Consider the following 18,558-nt stretch of genomic DNA (forward strand, 5'->3'; position numbering starts at 1 on the left):
TGCATGTACATGATCCAGCTTTTGTTCCTTTTTAGGAGCACATTGTGTGCCTTCTGTGGTGCGCAGCGCACCCCTCCTCCGACTTATTTATCCACTAAACACGGTGGATTGAGCCAAAATTTCAGCAGTACCATGCCCCCATTACTACAAGATCTTTCCCTTTCTACCTTAGAGAATCAATTTTCTTTTAGAGCTAACCCAACCTTGCTGCCTGATGGGGAAAAGAAAAAAAAGAAGAGGCAGAAGAAGTGAGGAAATGTAAAAAGCACCCGATTACCACACACCCTAGATAAAAAAAACAAAAACTTTACCCCCACAAATATCCCAACTAATTTCACCTTAAAAAGGATTCATAAGTTTGTTCACAAACTCACTTTAAAATGATTCTCTCATTACAGAACTTGCTTACCAGAAGACGCCTAACCACGGCCCCGCACCAGGATTGGTCATTGGTCCACTGGGAGCAGGAAGACCTTACAGCACTTGAGATATTAAGGGAATTATGGTATGAATCCACTGGGAGACTGTCCTCTTCACCTGACTGTTTTGATCCCTTACACATTCCTATGATGTATACTGATTTACGACCAACTACTTTTTACCCCACATATGCTAAGGGATCGTACATGGAAAAAATTTTATCAAATTGACTTTCAGACGTCCTTAAAATTATACTCCACCTCATTCCTTTTCCAAGATTCCATCTTTAACTCACATTCTTAGAGAAGAAAGCTCAGCTCACAACCAAGAGATAGTCCCAAGGCAGGCAGATAAGGGGGGGTGGCATTGTTCTACAAGACAAATAATATTACATCTCTGAAGCATACCAGCTTCTGACCAAACCAATTATCTCAAACTCACCAAAGGACCCCTTGAGCAAATACCCAACAGGGAGCTCAAAAGTCTATTAGAAACTGGGGTAGTCAATGTTAACACAAGGGAATATTCTTTTCCGTGCAGGGACTACTTCAAGCATCCATACTTTTACTATCTTCCAAAATACACAAAATTCTATTTTTTCCTCCAGGAAGGCCAATCGTGGCCTCCATCGAGAGTATCGCCCATGGGTTATCACAATGTATTGATTTTCTACAGTCTACTGTTCAGTCCTTACCATTTTACATTATTCATTACAACTCCTTGATGTACTCTGACATTACCATTGGGAGACGTTCTGTTGGTTTTCATTGGATGTAAATTCTTTATATACACCAATACCACATAAGGTTGGCATCACAGCCCTAGGTCACTTTTTGGTTCCTTAAACCTATCTCCATCCTTCCCAGGTCCAGTTAATCATGGCAGGCACTAAACGTTTGCCTGGAGCACAACTCTCCAGATACGGGCACCACCAATGACACGTCTTTTGCGCCCTGTTACACCAACCTTATCCATGGGTTGGTGGAAGGAGCTCCGTATCTGGAGAAACAACCCTTTTTCTGCCCATGTAATTTTTTATGGCCAATACAACCAAAGAATGGCTCTCCTCCAGTTTCATTGTAGAGTACTCTAAAGACAATGAATTGGGCGTCTTTCACACATGTCCAGCTCCACGTCTTTGGTATTTTTAGATCCAAGGATGGTTCTATTGTCTCCAAAATTCACTTCAAGCCTGCATCAGGTAATTCATACCTGTACCATCATAGTTGCCTCTATCCAGCTTGGATAAAGAATGTTCCCAAATGCCAATTCACTAGATTCTGTAAAAACTGTACCTTGGATGAAGACTTTCTTGCAGAGGCTTATTTTATTTTGAGGGGAAGAGGATTAGAAAAAAAGGCCTTTACACCCATCTAATTCAACAGGTTTATGAATAGTCTTCCATACACCCTAAGAGTTCCAAATCAGATCATTTGGATAGGTTTGACATTAAATTCAACACCAAGTATTATTCACATTACAGGGAGGGGATAATTATATGCCACAGGAGCATGCTACAAAGATCCCAAATCAGGACCATTCCTTCCTTAAGAAACATTAGCTTGTCTGAAAACAGCGCCCAATATTAACAGCATAGCCCCCAGCAAGCTTACAGTACCAAGAAAGTCCACTTGTCAATTTTGGCAACTTTCTGCCAATTAAACGGACTGTACTAGTGTGAGAAAACCCAGTGTAAGATGTGCCCATGTGTGAATCCCAGACAAAAGCATTTTCAAGATAGTACTGGAAAACTTTACCCAATTGAGAATTCTATTTTTTTTTGTTTCTCAGATGTCACCTACGGTCTCACGGGTCCCTAGGGGGTTCTATGTGGGTTGTACTATACGCACTGTTAGGGCCTGTTTTGGTAAACACAGACGACCGATTGAAAAAAAAAAATAAAAAAAAAATAAAAAAAAAAAATCGCTGACCTCCCATCGCTACGCCCTATTAACCCTTCCACCGCTACGGTCAAGCATTATTCTTTAACCCTTTAGCTGCTAGAGAAACTGCACTGTTGGATCATTCCCCTCCCCTCCCCCCCCCACACTCTGATAGCTACTGAACTAATTGTAAAGACCACCACCATTGTCCATCCTCTACTTCATATCTCCATTCCACCTTTCTACATCGCTACAAACGGACCTGTCATCACCAGCTAATGCTTTTCTGTGCTGCTAATACTACCTAAATATTTCCTGCAGAAAATTTTCTAAAGAGAGCCTTGGATAGTCTTCTCTCTGCCCCCCCCCCCCCCCCAGTAACACCTCCTTTCTAAGATTGTATTATAATCAATAAGTAAAAAAAGGTCCCCCTTACTAGTGATTATACAGGTCCACTTTATGGCTGGGCTTCTTTCCTCTTCTTCAACCCTGTATTTACCCCTGCCTGGGGCATATGATTCAGGCTGGTTGCCCCCCTCCTTTTTCCTATTGGGGCACAATGTACAGACCTTTACCACGTGTGTGGTATGCTTTGCTTTCAATAAACCTGGTGCTTGTCCCAATAAAAAAAAAAATGAAAAAAATAACCAGCAGGATTGGTCCTGATCGCAGGATGAGTGGAGACATCGGCCAATCAGGGTCAGCACAGCATCACCACATTCAGCCATTCTTCCCAGAACCGACCCCACGACACTAAGGCAAGTAATGCAGTTTAGATGTGTAACGTTAGGTGACAAAAAAGGATTACAATCAACCCACAGAAGTCAGCCACAAACATGACTTTGGCCAGCTTATCAAGAAGGAGAGACAAAAGACAAATAATCAGGAAAACTACACCTGCAAAAACATTTCCTGAAGAGAGATGGGTGCAAAGTCCGGAAGGCGGCCAGAAATTAGATCAAATTAGTGAAGCACCCCAACATCCTGCAGCTGGTCAGTGTGTTTGAGACAAAAAAGGAATATTTCACCTTTCTGGAGCTAGCTTAAGGCCAGGAAATGTTTGACTGTATCCTAAATAAGGGTTATTACTCACAGAAGGACACAAGTAACGTCATTCGGCAGATCCAGGAGGTTGTGGCCTATCTTCACTGTGTATTGTGCACAGGAGCCTCAAGTTGGAGAATTTGTTGTATTATAAACGTTTGAAGAATTCCAAAATCGTCATCAGTGACTTGCATTTGGCAAACTGAGACAAGCCTCAAAAGAGCCTTGTGGCACACCTGAGTACCTGGCCCCAGAGGTAGTCGCATGCCAGCGATATGATCGGCCTGTTGACTGCTGGGCCATCGGAGTTATTTTGTACACTACACTCTGGGAACCCTCCATTCTATGATGAGATGGAGGACAATTACCAAAAAAAAAAAAAAAAAAAAAAAAGGAGTCATGACAAGAATCCGTTCCAAAAGATTCTACATGGTGATTAGTTTGACTCTCCATATTGGGATGATATTTCTATAGCAGCCAAAGATTTGGTGTTCTGTCTGATAGAGGTGGAGCAGGACCAGAGGGCGAAAGCGGAGGATTTCAGGGAACGAACATCCGATAAAAACATTAAAGATGGAGTCTGTGTGCAGCTTAAGAAGAATTTTGCGAAAGCAAATGAAAGAAAACTGTGGGGGTGACCACCATGATGAAGTGCCTGAGAGCACTTGAGCAAACCGAGTCAAAGACAACGTCTCCATCCATGGAAAGCGAGCGGACGCCAGAACTGACTACCCCCGCACCGTGACCTGCCGGCACCCCAGCTGAAGAAACACCATCCCTGCTCAGCCCCTCCCCTGGACAGCACCGGGCGAGGACCAGCTTAACCGCCATAACCCTATTCACCGCAGAGCATACAGTCATTAACCCTTCCTCTCCCTTCACCGCGATGGGCCTCTTTGCAAGTCATTAACATTTTCCTCCAGATGCGTCAGCAGCAAATGGTGGTGCAGACATGCCACTACCGTCCTGCTAGAAAATCGATTACCTCCCATCGCTGCGCCTCATTAACCCTTCCACCACTATGGTTAAGCAATATTCTTTAACCCTTTAGTTGCTAGAGATCAACTGCACTGTTAGATCATTCTCCTCCCCTTCCCCCCCCACACGCTGATAGCTGAAGCGTAAAGATCACCACCATGTCCATCCTCCACTTCGTCATATCTCCATTCCACCTTTCTACATCACCACAGCTAAAAGCGGACCTGTCATCACCAGCTAATGCTTTTCTGTGCTTCTAATACTACCTAAATATTTCCTGCAGAAACTTTTCTAAAGAGAGCCTTGGATAGTCTTCTCTCTGCCCCCCCCCCCCCCCGTAACACCTCCTTCCTTTCCAAGATTGTATTATAATCAATTTAAAAAAAAGGTACCCCTTACTAGTGATTATACAGGTCCACTTTATGGCTGGGCTTCTTTCCTCTTTAACCCTGTATTTACCCCTGCCTGGGGCAGATGATTCAGGCTGGTTGCCCCCCTTTTTCCTATCGGGACACATAATGTACAGACCTTTACCACGTGTGTGGTATGCTTTGCTTTCAATAAACCTGGTGCTTGTCCCAATAAAAAAAAAAATGAAAAAATAACCAGGATTGGTCCTGATTGCAGGATGAGTGGAGACATCGGCCGATCAGGGTCAGCACAGCATCACCACATTCAGCCATTCCTGGCACCGACCCCACGACACTAAGGCAAGTAATGCAGTTTAGATGTGTAACGTTAGGTGACAAAAAGGATTACAATCAACCCACAGAAGTCAGCGACAAACATGACTTTGGCCAGAGGAACCAAAGACAAATCAGGAAAACTACACCTGCAAAATGTTTCCTGAAGAGAGATGGGTGCAAAGTCCGGAAGGCGGCCAAAACTTAGATCAACATCAAAATAGTGAAGCACCCTAACATCCTGCAGCTGATCAGTGTGTTTGAGACAAAAAAGGAATATTTCATCTTTCTGGAGCTAGCTTAAGGCCAGGAAACGTTTGATTGTATCCTGGATAAGGGTTATTACTCACAGAAGGACACAAGTAACGTCATTTGGCAGATCCAGGAGGTTGTGGCCTATCTTCACTCACTGTGTATTGTGCACAGGAGCCTCAAGTTGGAGAATTTGTTGTATTATAAACGTTTGAAGAAATCCAAAATAGTCATCAGTGACTTGCATTTGGCAAACTTGGAGACAAGCTTTAAAAGAGCCTTGTGGCACACCTGCGTACCTGGCCCCAGAGGTAGTCGCATGTCAGCGATATGATCGGCCTATTGACTGCTGGGCCATCGGAGTTTTGTACACTACACTCTGGGAACCCTCCGTTCTACGATGAGATGGAGGAAAACAAAAGTCATGACAAGAATCCATTCCAAAAGATTCTACATGGTGATTAGTTTGACTCTCCATATTGGGATGATATTTCTCTAGCAGCCAAAACATTTGGAGTCCCGTCTGATGGAGGTGGACCAGGACCAGAGGGTGACCGCGTCGGACGCCATTAGCCATTAATGGATTTCAGGGAACGTGGCCTAAGATAAAAACATCAAGGATGGAACGTGTGTGCAGAGTTAGAACTTCGAAGGCCAAATGGAAGAAAGGTGACCACCATGATGATGCGCCTGTAAGCACCAGGACAGAGTCCAAGACCCCATCTCCATCCATGGACAGCGAGCAGACACCAGGCCCGACCACCCCCACACCGTTACTCTGCCAGAACCCCAGCTGAAGAAAAGTCATCCCCGCTCAGCCCCTCCTCTGAAGGCAGGGATGAGGACCAGCTTAATCACCATAACCCTATTCACCGCAGAGCATACCGTCATTAACCCTTTTCCCTCCACCGCGACGGGCCTCTCTGCCATGTCATTAACATTTTCCTCCACCACATGGGTCAGCAGATGGTGGAGCAGACATGCCACTACTGTCCCGCTAGAAAAACAGCAGCGCTGACCTCCCATCGCTCCATTAACCCTTTCATCCACTATGGTCCAGCATTACTCTAACCCTTTAGTTGCTAGAGATCTACTGCATTGTTAGAGCATTCCCCTCCCCTCCTCATTCTCCCAATAGCTGCTGGACTAAATGTAAAGATTCCGACCATGTCCATCCTTCACTGTCATAACTCCATTCCACCTTTCTGCACCACCGGTGCTAAAGCAGACCTGTCATCACCAGCTAATGCTTTTATGTGCTAAAAACGACCTAAATATTTCCTGCAGAAACTTTTATAAGAGCCTTGGATAGGCTTCTCTCTGGCCACCCCCCAGTTACACCTCCTTCCTAAGATAATTAGAGGTCCCACTTACTAGTGAGTATACAGGTCCGCTTTGCAGCTGGGAAGAATCTTGTATATACACGGGAAGGCTTCTTTACTCTTTTTGAACCCTGTATATACCCTTGCCTGGGGCTGATGATTCAGGCTGGTTGCCCCATTTATTTCCTTTCTATGGGGGCACATAATGTGCAGACCTTTACCCCGTGTTTTGTATGCTTTTCTTTCAATAATTGTGCTGCTTCTCTCCCCCCCCAAAAAAAAAAAAAAAAGTATTGCTTGCCGCCTTCCCACAGTGCATTTATTGTGGGTAGGTGACACAAAAAGCTGGATCATGTACATGCACGCCACCCAGCCTGTTCCTTTTTAGGAGCACATTTTGTGCCTTCTGTGGTGCGCAGCGCACCCCTCCTCCGACTGATTTATCCACTAAACACGGTGGATTGAGACAGTTTCAGCAGTACCATGCCCCCATTACTACAAGATCTTTCCCTTTCTACCTTAGAGAATCATTTTCTTTTAGAGCTAACCCAACCTTGCTGCCTGATGGGGAAAACAAAAAAAAAAAAAAACACTTTACCCCCACAAACATCCGAACCAATTTCATCTTAAAAAAAGGGATTCATAAGTTTGTTCACAAACTCGCTTTCAAAGGATTCTCTCATTACAGAACTTGCATCCCAGAAGATACCTAACCACAGCTCCACACCAGATTGGTCATTGGTCCACTGGGAGCAGGAAGACCTTACAGCACTTGAGATATTAAGGGAATTATGGTATGAATACACTGGAAGACTGTCCTCTTCACCTGACTGTTTTGATCCCTTACACATTCCTATGATGTATACTGATTTACGACCAACTACTTTTTACCCCACATATGCTAAGGGATCATACATGGAAAACATTTTATCAAATTGACTCAGATGTCCTTAAAATTATACTCCACCTCATTTTTGCCAAGATTCCATCTTGAACCTCACATTTCTTAAAGAAAGCTCAGCTCACAACCAAGAGTTAGTCCTAAGGCAGGCAGATAAAAGGGGGGGGGGGTGGCATTGTTCTACAAGACAAATCTTATTAAATCTCTGAAGCATACCAGCTTCTGACCAAACCAATTATCTCAAACTCACCAAAGGACCCCTTGAGCAAATACCCAAACGAGGAGCTCAAAAGTCTTAGAAACTGGGGTAGTCAATGTTAACACAAGGGAATATTCTTTTCTGTGCAGGGACTACTTCAAGCATCAAACACTTTTACTATCTTCCAAAATACACAAACATTCTATTTTCCTCCAGGAAGGCTAATCGTGGCCTCCATCGAGAGTATTGCTCATGGGTTATCACAATGTATTGATTTTCTACAGTCTACTGTTCAGTCCTTACCATTATACATTATTCATTACAACTCCTTGATGTACTCTGACATTACCATTGGGAGATGTTATTGGTTTTCATTGGATGTAAATTCTTTACACACACCAATACCACATAAGGTTGGCATCACAGCCCTAGGTCACTTTTTGGTTGCTTAAACCTATCTCCATCCTTCCCAGGACCAGTTCATCATGGAAGGCACTAAACGTTTGCCTGGAGCACAACTCTACAGATACGGGCACCAATGACACGTCTTTTGCGCCTTATCCATGGGTTGGTGGAAGGAGCTCTTTAACTGGAAAAACAACCCTTTTGCTGCCCATGTAGATTTTTTATGGCCAATACAACCAAAGAATGGCTCTCCTCCAGTTTCATTGTAGAGTACTCTAAAGACAATGAATTGGGCGTCTTTCACACATGTCCAGCTCCACTTGGTATTTTTAGATCCAAGGATGGTTCTATTATCTCCAAAATTCACTTCAAGCCTGCATCAGGTAATTCATACCTGTACCATCATAGTTGCCTCTATCCAGCTTGGATAAAGAACGTTCCCAAAGGGCCAATTCACTGGATTCTGTAAACTGTACCTTGGATGAAGACTATTTCTTGCAGGGGCTTATTTTATTTTGAGAGGAAGAGGATTAGAAAAAAGGCCTTTACCCCCATCTAATTCAACAGGTTTATGAATAGTCTTCCACACAGCCTAAGAGTTCCAAATCAGATCATTCGGATAGGTTTGACATTAAATTCAACACCCGGTATTATTCACATTACAGGGAGAGGATCATTTTATGCCACAGGATAATGCTACAAAAATATCCCAAATCAGGACCATTCCTTCCTTAACATTAGCTTGTCTGAGAAGGAGCGCCCAATTTTAACAGCATAGCCCCCAGCAAGCTTATAGTACCAAGAAAGTCCACTTGTCATTTTTGGTGACTTTCTGCCAATTAAAACAGACTGTACTAGTGTGAGAAAACTCAGTGTAAGATGTGCCCATGTGTGAATCCCAGACAAAAGCATTTTCAAGATAGTACTGGAAAACTTTACTTAACTGAGAATTCTATTTATGTTTCTCAGATGTCATCTACGGTCTCACGGGTCCCTAGGGGCTTCTATGTGGGTTGTACTATACGCACTGTTAGGGACTGTTTTGGTAAACACAGAAGACCGATCGAGCAAACGGAAGAAAAACTGTGGGGGTGACAGCCATGATGAAGCACTTGAGCAGACTGAGTCAAAAGACAACACTCGCTTTCCATGGATGGAGATGGACGCCAGAACTGACTACCCCGCACCGACACCTGCCAGCACCCCAGCTGAAGAAACACCATCCCTGCCCAGCCCCTCCCCAGGACAATACCGGGTGAGGACCAGCTTAACCGCCATAACCCTAATCACCGCAGAGCATACAGTCATTAACCCTTCCTCTCCCTTCACCGCGATGGGCCTCTTTGCAAGTCATTAACATTTTCCTCCAGATGGGTCAGCAGCAAATGGTGGTGAAGACATGCCACTACCGTCCTTCTAGAATTGCTGACCTCCCATCGCTGCGCCCCATTAACCCTTCCACCACTATGGTCAAGCAATATTCTTTAACCCTTTAGTTGCTGGAGATCAACTGCACTGTTAGATCATTCCTTTCCCCTTCCCGCCCACACGCTGATAGCTGAGCTAAGTGTAAAGATCACCACCATGTCCATCCTCCACTTCGTCATAACTCCATTCCACCTTTCTACATCACCACAGCTAAAGCGGACCTGTCATCGCCAGCTAATGCTTTTCTGTGCTGCTAATACTACCTAAATATTTCCTGCAGAAAAACTTTTCTAAAGAGAGCCTTGGATAGTCTCTCTGGCCACCCCCCAGTAACACCTCCTTCATTTCTAAGATTGTATTATAATCAATAAAGTAAAAAAATGTACCCCTTACTAGTGATTATACAGGTCCACTTTATGGCTGGGCTTCTTTCCTCTTCTTCAACCCTGTATTTACCCCTGCCTGGGGCAGATGATTCAGGCTGGTTGCCCCCCTCCTTTTTCCTATCGGGGCACAATGTACAGACCTTTACCGTGTGTGGTATGCTTTGCTTTCAATAAACCTGGTGCTTGTCCCAATAAAAAAAAAATGAAAAAATAACCAGCAGGATTGGTCCTGATCGCAGGATCAGTGGAGACATCGGCCGATCAGGGTCAGCACAGCATCACCACATTCAGCCATTCTTCCCAGAACCGACCCCACGACACTAAGGCAAGTAATGCAGTTTAGATGTGTAACGTTAGGTGACAAAAAGGATTACAATTAGAGATGAGCGAATCGAACTTGGCGAAGTGGAATTCATTTCGAAGATTAGGAAAAATTCGATTCGCGCCGAATCCGAAATTTAGCAAACTTCGGGTGCGCGAATCGAATTTTTCCTAAAATGGCGGGCGACATGTGTGGCGACGGAGCGGGGATCTCTGGGAAGGCGCGCAGACAAGGCGCGCTGACCCATAATGCATTCAAGACATGTGATCGCATTAGCCAATCAGCAGCCAGCACTGTGTAGTGGTGGAGCTATAAATCGCGGCCATCTTAGAATTCTCCATTAGCCTCCGGTCATTCAAGAGAGACAGACCTGTGTGTATGCAGGGACAGAGTTAGGGCCACAGAGACTTTAGGGACACAGAATCGTTACTCAGGGACAGGACAATCGTTACTCAGGGACAGGACAGAATCGGTACTCAGGGACACAGAATCGTTGAATTAAAAAGAGTATGTCAGACAACATGCAGAGGAGTGGCAGAGGAGGCAATGTTTTAGGAGCGAGCAGACGTGGCAGCAGAGGAAGGGGTCGAGGCAGCACTAGTCGCAGCCAGAGGCCAGTGCTCCCGGTGTCATCCAGCGGTCGTGTCTCCACCGACAACCCTGCCGTCATCGATTGGTTGGCTCGGTCGTCTTCCTCTTCCCAGGTCACCTCTGACACCTACAGCCAACGGTCGGTGGGTACGTCAGACACAACCATTAGTTGGCATGGCCCGGGAGCAAGCCCACTGAAATCACGTGTCCTCTACCTGCCCCTGTCCTTTGCTGTTCCCTCACCAAGCGAAGTATCGCATGCTGTGGGCTCAGCCCCACTGTACAGTGAGGAAGAGCTAACAGAGGGCGGTCAGGAATGGGGGGAGACATCCGCCTCTTCAGCAGCCAGGCGAAGATGTACTGGCGAGGAGAGTGGCTCGGTAGCCGGTCTAGAGACAGGTCTGTCTCCTGACCCACACGCAGCCGAGGGGGCTAGTAGTGAGGCGGAGACCCTAATTGATGATGATGAGGAGGTTGATCGCACTTGGCAGCCTCGTCGTCATCAGGCTATTGCTTCCGCATCATCAGGAGAAGAGGGTGGCAGCTTGGCAGTGAGCGAAACAGTCGGTGGGTTGCCCAGGAGGCAGCAGGGTCGCAGCAGTGTCAGTGGAGGCAAACGGCCACGGAGTAGAGCACCAGCTCCACTGCAGCCTACCACCACGGCCAGTAGTGATGCCGGTGCGCACGAAGGAAGTAGCAGTCAGCCAGTGAGGAGTAGCGGGGGCAAAGTTTCCTACTCGGCGGTGTGGCAATTTTTCGTCAAGCCGCCCGAGGAAGTAAAACGTAGCCGTATGTCGACTATGTGGCCAGAAAGTCAAGCGTGGCCAGAAAGTCAAGCGTGGCCAGAAAGTCAAGCGTGGCCAGAAAGTCAAGCGTGGCCAGAAAGTCAAGCGTGGCCAGAAAGTCAAGCGTGGCCAGAAAGTCAAGCGTGGCCAGAAAGTCAAGCGTGGCCAGGGGGCCCATGTTGGGACTACAGCGTTGCGTCAGCATATGCAGCGTCGCCATTTGGTGGCCTGGGAAAACCGTGATAAAGATACGGTGGTTCTGCCTGCCCCAGCCCCCGCTCCATCACCTGCTCCGTTACTTGCTCCGTCACCCGACGTCAATCGCCCTCTATCAGCCAGTCAAGGCTCCAACACCTCTGCTGAGGGGAGTTGTCGCTCGTTGGCATCTTCCGCTCGTTCAGATGCTCCTTCTCCTGCTACTCCTCTTCACGGATTCCGTCAGCAGTCTTTCTTGGAATCAGTTTCCAAGAGACAACAGTTTGCGAGCACGCACCCGACGGTGCAGAAGCTGAACGTCCTCCTGTCCAAGTTGCTGGTGCTGCAGTCCCTCCCTTTCCAAGTGGTGGACTCAGCACCTTTCCGAGAAATGATGGCTTGTGCCGCGCCACGGTGGAGAGTGCCAAGCCGGCAGTGCCAGCCCTGCATTCACATGTAGAAGAGATGGTGGGCCAGTCTTTGAGCATGTCGGTCTCTGCCAAAGTGCACGGCAGCGCCGACGTGTGGAGCTGTAACTACGGTCAGGGACAGTACATGTCATTTACGGCCCACTGGGTGAACGTGGTGCCGGCACAGCCGCACCAGCAACTTGGACAGGTCACGACGCTTTTGCCTCCACGTTTGCACGTCCTTGGTCCGGCAAAGATGTCCGCCTCTACCACCTCTTCTTCCGCCGTGTCCTCAGCCGCCACCCCCGTGCCAAGTCCCATTACCCGACCGGCATATCACATGTGCAGGGCGCAATGGTGTCACGCTGTGCTGCACCTGGTATGCCTTGGCGAACGTAGTCACACAGGGGAGGAACTTCTCAGTGTAACGAACAGAGAAAAATCGACAGATGGCTGTCTCCGCGCAAACTGAAAATCGGAACCATGTTGACCGACAACGGAAAGAACATGGTGTCTGCTCTGCGTCAAGGAAGGTTGTGCCATGCGCCATGCATGGCTCACGTGTTCAATCTGGTTGTCAAGCGGTTCCTAAAATCCACCATCCCACTGCAAGACATCCTTAAAAGGTCACATAAACTTTGCATGCATTTCAGCCATTCCTACACCGCAAAGCACACCCTCCTTGAGCTGCAGCGGCAGAACGGAATTCCACATCATCGCCTGATCTGCGACGTTGCAACAAGGTGGAATTCAACCCTACACATGTTAGACCGCCTTTACGAACAGCGAAAGGCCATCACCAATTTCCTGATGTTACAAGCGGATAAAAAGGTACTCCCTGTGTAACTTAGATGTCAGCCATTGGCAGCTCATGCGTGACACCTGCCGCTTGCTCAGGCCCTTTGAGGAGGCCACGCTATTCGTGAGTCGGCAGGACTATGGGATGAACGACGTCATTCCTCTGTTGCACGTCCTGGAACAAATGCTGTTAACAATGGCCGGTCAGGGTGCGGTAGACGTGGCGCACAGATCTCAATGCCACATGACCCCTGTGGGGGCAGGACAGGAAGAAGAGGAGGAGGTAGAGGAGGACATTGGTGCTCAGGAATTATTGAGTGAAATGGGTGGTTTTTCCACTCAGCGGACAGGAATGGAGGAGCAGGAGCATCTGGGAGAGGAGGAGGAGGAGGAGGAGGAGGAGACAGAGGACCCAGACGCACCGTGGCAGTATGCTGTGGAGATGGAGGCAGGGAGTCCCTCGCATTCCTTGGCACAAATGGCCCATAGCATGCTCGGTTGCTTGCGTAGCGACAGCCGAATAATAATCAGACAGAGGGATGACTTTTGGCTGTCCACCTTGTTGGACCCTCGCTACCGTTCAAAAATGGTGGCCTTTTTCACACCTGCTGAGAGGGAGGCCAAAATAACGTACTATAAAAACCACCTATGTAGTCAGTTGGTCTCTGCCTTTGTGCGCCAACGTCCATCCTCAGACACTGTGGGCCCTGTGCGCTCGCGTTCCGCTGCCATGGCAGCAGGAGAGGGGTGGGGTGGTAGGAGCAGTGGCAGCTCCACCAGCAGCGGCTGCCTCAGTCTGCAGTCGATGAGTAGCTTTCTTCACCAGCGCAGTGAGGAAACTACTAACCAGCCGCAGCAGCATCAGGTGGACCTGGAGCAGGACCTCAAACAACAGGCTTGGGCCTACTTGGACAGCACCCTGCCAACCGAGGTAGACAATCCCCTTGACTACTGGGCAATGAAACCTGACCTTTGGCCCCAACTAGCTGAATTTGCCCTTGAAAGGCTGTCATGCCCGGCCAGTAGCGTGGCATCGGAGCGCGTGTTTAGTGCGGCAGGAGGTATTGTAACTCCGGAGGACACGACTGTCCACCCAAAGTGTGGAGAGACTCACGTTTGTGAAAATGAATCAGGCGTGGATTAGTCTGGATTTCAAACCACCAGTTCCTGACACAACTGACTAAATCCGCCATGAATCATGCCCCAAACATGTGCCACTTTCAGGTCTCCTCACACTGCTGGTGGGTTCCATTTTGTCATAGGGTGCTGGCAGATTACGTGCCTCCCATTGCTGCTGCCAGGCCCGTAATCTGCCATGGGCCCCTGTACCGCCTCCTCATGCTGCTGCCAGGTCCAGAGTGTCTCATGGGTCCCTGTACGGCCTCCCATTGCTGCTGTCTCCATCGCCACACTCTGCCATGTGCCACTTTCAGGTCTCCTCACACTGCTGGTGGGTTCCATTTTGTCATAGGTTGCTGTATGGCCTCCCATTGCTGCTGCCTCCACCGCCACACTGTGGCTCCACACTCTGGTTTTGGCCCCGTGACTGCCCAAATTAGTGAAGTGTGCGGTGATTCCAAGATCGACGGCACTCATCTGCATGTCATACTGCCTGACAGTATTATTTCTCTTCCCCAGCAGACTCCAAGGGCATTTAAATTAAAGGTACAGTGTTCAGCACTAATATAAAGGCTCTCTGAAGCCTAGAAACACCCTTTTATAAGTTAAATTCGCAGCGAATATATTCGACTCGAATCGATTTTTTTCCACGAATTCGCCGAATCAGCTGAATCGAATTTTTGAATAATTCGCTCATCTCTAATTACAATCAACCCACAGAAGTCAGCCACAAACATGACTTTGGCCAGCTTATCAAGAAGGAGAGACAAAAGACAAATAATCAGGAAAACTACACCTGCAAAAACATTTCCTGAAGAGAAATGGGTGCAAAGTCTGGAAGGCGGCCAAAAATTAGATCAAAATAGTGAAGCACCCCAACATCCTGCAGCTGGTCAGTGTGTTTGAGACAAAAAAGGAATATTTCATCTTTCTGGAGCTAGCTTAAGGCCAGGAAACGTTTGATTGTATCCTGGATCAGGGTTATTACTCACAGAAGGATACAAGTAACGTCATTCGGCAGATCCAGGAGGTTGTGGCCTATCTTCACTCACTGTGTATTGTGCACAGGAGCCTCAAGTTGGAGAATTTGTTGTATTATAAACGTTTGAAGAATTCCAAAATAGTCATCAGTGACTTGCATTTGGCAAACTTGGAGACAAGCCTCAAAAGAGCCTTGTGGCACACCCGAGTACCTGGCCCCAGAGGTAGTCGCATGCCAGCGATATGGTCGGCCTGTTGACTGCTGGGCCATCGGAGTTATTTTGTACACTACACTCTGGGAACCCTCCGTTCTATGATGAGATAGACAATTACCGAAAAAAAAAAAAAAAAAAAGTCATGAGTCATGACAAGAATCCGTTCCAAAAGATTCTACATGGTGATTAGTTTGACTCTCCATATTGGGATGATATTTCTCTAGCAGCCAAAGATGTGGTGTTCTGTCTGATAGAGGTGGACCAGGAACAGAGGGTGAAAGCGGAGGATTTCAGGGAACGAACATCCGATAAAAAAACATTAAAGATGGAGTCTGTGTGCAGCTTCAGAAGAATTTTGCGAAAGCAAATGGAAGAAAGCTGTGGGGGTGACCACCATGATGAAGCGCCTGAGAGCACTTGAGCAGACCGAGTCAAGACAACTTCTCCATCCATGGAAAGCGAGCGGACGCCAGAACTGACTACCCCCGCACTGTCACCTGCCAGCAGCCCAGCTGAAGAAACACCATCCCTGCTCAGCTCCTCCCCTGGACAGCACCAGGTGAGGACCAGCTTAACCGCCATAAAACTCTAATCACCGCAGAGCATACCGTCATTAACCCCTCATCTCCCTTCATCGCGATGGGCCTCTTTGCAAGTCATTAACATTTTCCTCCAGATGCGTCAGCAGCAAATGGTGGTGCAGACATGCCACTACCGTCCCGCTAGAGAGAATCGGTGACCTCCCATCGCTGCGCCTCATTAAACCCTTCCACTGCTATGGTCAAGCAATATTCTTTAACCCTTTAGTTGCTAGAGATCAACTGCACTGTTAATTCATTCCCCCCCCCACTCTGATAGCTGAACTAAGTGTAAAAGATCAACATGTCCATCCTCCACTTTGTCATATCTCCATTCCACCTTTCTACATCACCACAGCTAAAAGCGGACCTGTCATCACCAGCTAATGGTTTTCTGTGCTGCTAATACTACCTAAATATTTCCTGCAGAAACTTTTCTAAAGAGAGCCTTGGATAGTCTCTCTGGCCACCCCCCAGTAACACCTCCTTCCTTCCTAAGATTGTATTATCAAAAAGTAAAAAAAGGTCCCCCTTACTAGTGATTATACAGGTCCACTTTATGGCTGGGCTTCTTTCCTCTTCAACCCTGTATTTACCCCTGCCTGGGGCAGATTCAGGCTGGTTGCCCCCCTTTTTGCTTGTCCCAATAAAAAAAAAAAAAAATGAAAAAATAACCAGCAGGATTGGTCCTGATCGCAGGATGAGTGGAGACATCGGCCAATCAGGGTCAGCACAGCATCACCACATTCAGCCATTCTTCCCGGCACCGACCCCACGACACTAAGGCAAGTAATGCAGTTTAGATGTGTAACGTTAGGTGACAAAAAAGGATTACAATCAACCCACAGAAGTCAGCGACAAACTACTTTGGCCAGCTTATCAAGACAGAGGAACCAAAGACAAATAATCAGGAAAACTACACCTGCAAAATGTTTCCTGAAGAGAGATGGGTGCAAAGTCAGGAAGGCGGCCAAAAATTAGAAAAGTGAAGCACCCCAACATCCTGCAGCTGGTTAGTGTGTTTGAGACAAAAAATATAATTTTGTCTTTCTGGAGCTAGTTTAAAGCCGGGAAATGTTGACTGTATCCTGGATCAGGGTTATTACTCACAGAAGGACACAAGTAACATCATTCGGCAGATCCAGGAGGTTGTGGCCTATCTTCACTCACTGTGTATTGTGCACAGGAGCCTCAAGTCAGAGAATTTGTTGTATTATAAACATTTGAAGAATTCCAAAATAGTCATCAGTGACTTGCATTTGGCAAACTTGGAGACAAGCCTCATCAAAGAGCCTTGTGGCACACCTGAGTACCTGGCCCCAGAGGTAGTCGCACGCCAGTGATATGATCGGCCTGTTGACTGCTGGGCCATCGGAGTTTTGTACACTACACTCTGGGAACCCTCCGTTCTATGATGAGATGGAGGAAAACAAAGTCATGACAAGAATCTGTTCCAAAAGATTCTACATGGTGATTAATTTGACTCTCCATATTGGGATGATATTTCTCTAGCAGCCAAAGATTTGGAGTCCCGTCTGATGGAGGTGGACCAGGACCAGGAGGGTGACAGCGTCGGACCTTATTAGCCATTAATGGATTTCAGGGAACGCGGCCTAAAATAAAAACATCAAGGATGAAATGTGTGTGCAGAGTTAGAACTTCAAAGGCCAAATGGAAGAAAGGTGATCATGATGATGATGCGCCTGTAAGCACCAGGACAGAGTCCAAGACCCCATCTCCATCCATGGACAGTGAGCAGACACCAGGCCTGACCACCCCCACACCGTTACTCTGCCAGAACCCCAGCTGAAGAAAAGTCATCCCCGCTCAGCCCCTCCCCTGAAGGCAGGGATGAGGACCAGCTTAATCACCATAACCCTATTCACCGCAGAGCATACCGTCATTAACCCTTTTCCCTCCACCGCGACGGGCCTCTCTGCCATCATGTCATTAACATTTTCCTCCACCAGATGGGTCAGCAGATGGTGGAGCAGACACGCCACTACTGTCCCGCTAGAGAAACAGCAGCGCTGACCTCCCATCGCTCCATTAACCCTTTCATGCACTACAGTCCAGCATTACTAACCCTTTAGTTGCTAGAGATCTACTGCATTGTTGGAGCATTCCCCTCCCCTCCTCATTCTCCCAATAGCTGCTGGACTAAATGTAAAGATTCCGACCATGTCCATCCTCCACTGTCATAACTCCATTCCACCTTTCTGCACCACCGGCGCTAAAGCAGACCTGTCATCACCAGCTAATGCTTTTATGTGCTAAAAACTACCTAAATATTTCCTGCAGAAACTTTTATAAGAGCCTTGGATAGGCTTCTCTCTGGCCACCCCCCAGTTACACCTCCTTCCTAAGATAATTAGAGGTCCCACTTACTAGTGAGTATACAGGTCCGCTTTGCAGCTGGGAGGAATCTTGTATATACACGGGAAGGCTTCTTTACTCTTTTTGAACCCTGTATATACCCTTGCCTGGGGCTGATGATTCAGGCTGGTTGCCCCATTTATTTCCTTTCTATGGGGGCACATAATGTGCAGACCTTTATCCTGTGTTTTGTATGCTTTTCTTTCAATAATTGTGCTGCTTCTCTCCCCCCCCCCCCCAAAAAAAAAAAAACCAAAAAAAAAAAAAAAAACACACGTATTGCTTGC

General features: G+C 47.1%; 4 pseudogenes; all 4 read left to right on the forward strand.

Moving 5' to 3' along the window:
• Positions 1 to 3,068: 3,068 nt before the first annotated feature.
• Positions 3,069 to 4,092, forward strand: LOC149433976 (caM kinase-like vesicle-associated protein pseudogene; annotated as a pseudogene).
• Positions 4,093 to 5,042: 950 nt separating this feature from the next.
• Positions 5,043 to 5,664, forward strand: LOC149433977 (caM kinase-like vesicle-associated protein pseudogene; annotated as a pseudogene).
• A 1-nt stretch (position 5,665) lies between these two features.
• On the forward strand, positions 5,666 to 15,796 carry LOC149433978 (caM kinase-like vesicle-associated protein pseudogene; annotated as a pseudogene).
• Positions 15,797 to 16,687: 891 nt separating this feature from the next.
• LOC149433979 (caM kinase-like vesicle-associated protein pseudogene) lies at positions 16,688 to 17,604 on the forward strand (annotated as a pseudogene).
• Positions 17,605 to 18,558: the final 954 nt, after the last annotated feature.

Source organism: Staurois parvus, unplaced genomic scaffold, assembly GCF_062004578.1.
Source record: "Staurois parvus isolate SC_StPar_1 unplaced genomic scaffold, SC_StPar_1.0 ptg001869l, whole genome shotgun sequence".
Taxonomy (NCBI): Eukaryota; Metazoa; Chordata; class Amphibia; order Anura; family Ranidae; genus Staurois; species Staurois parvus.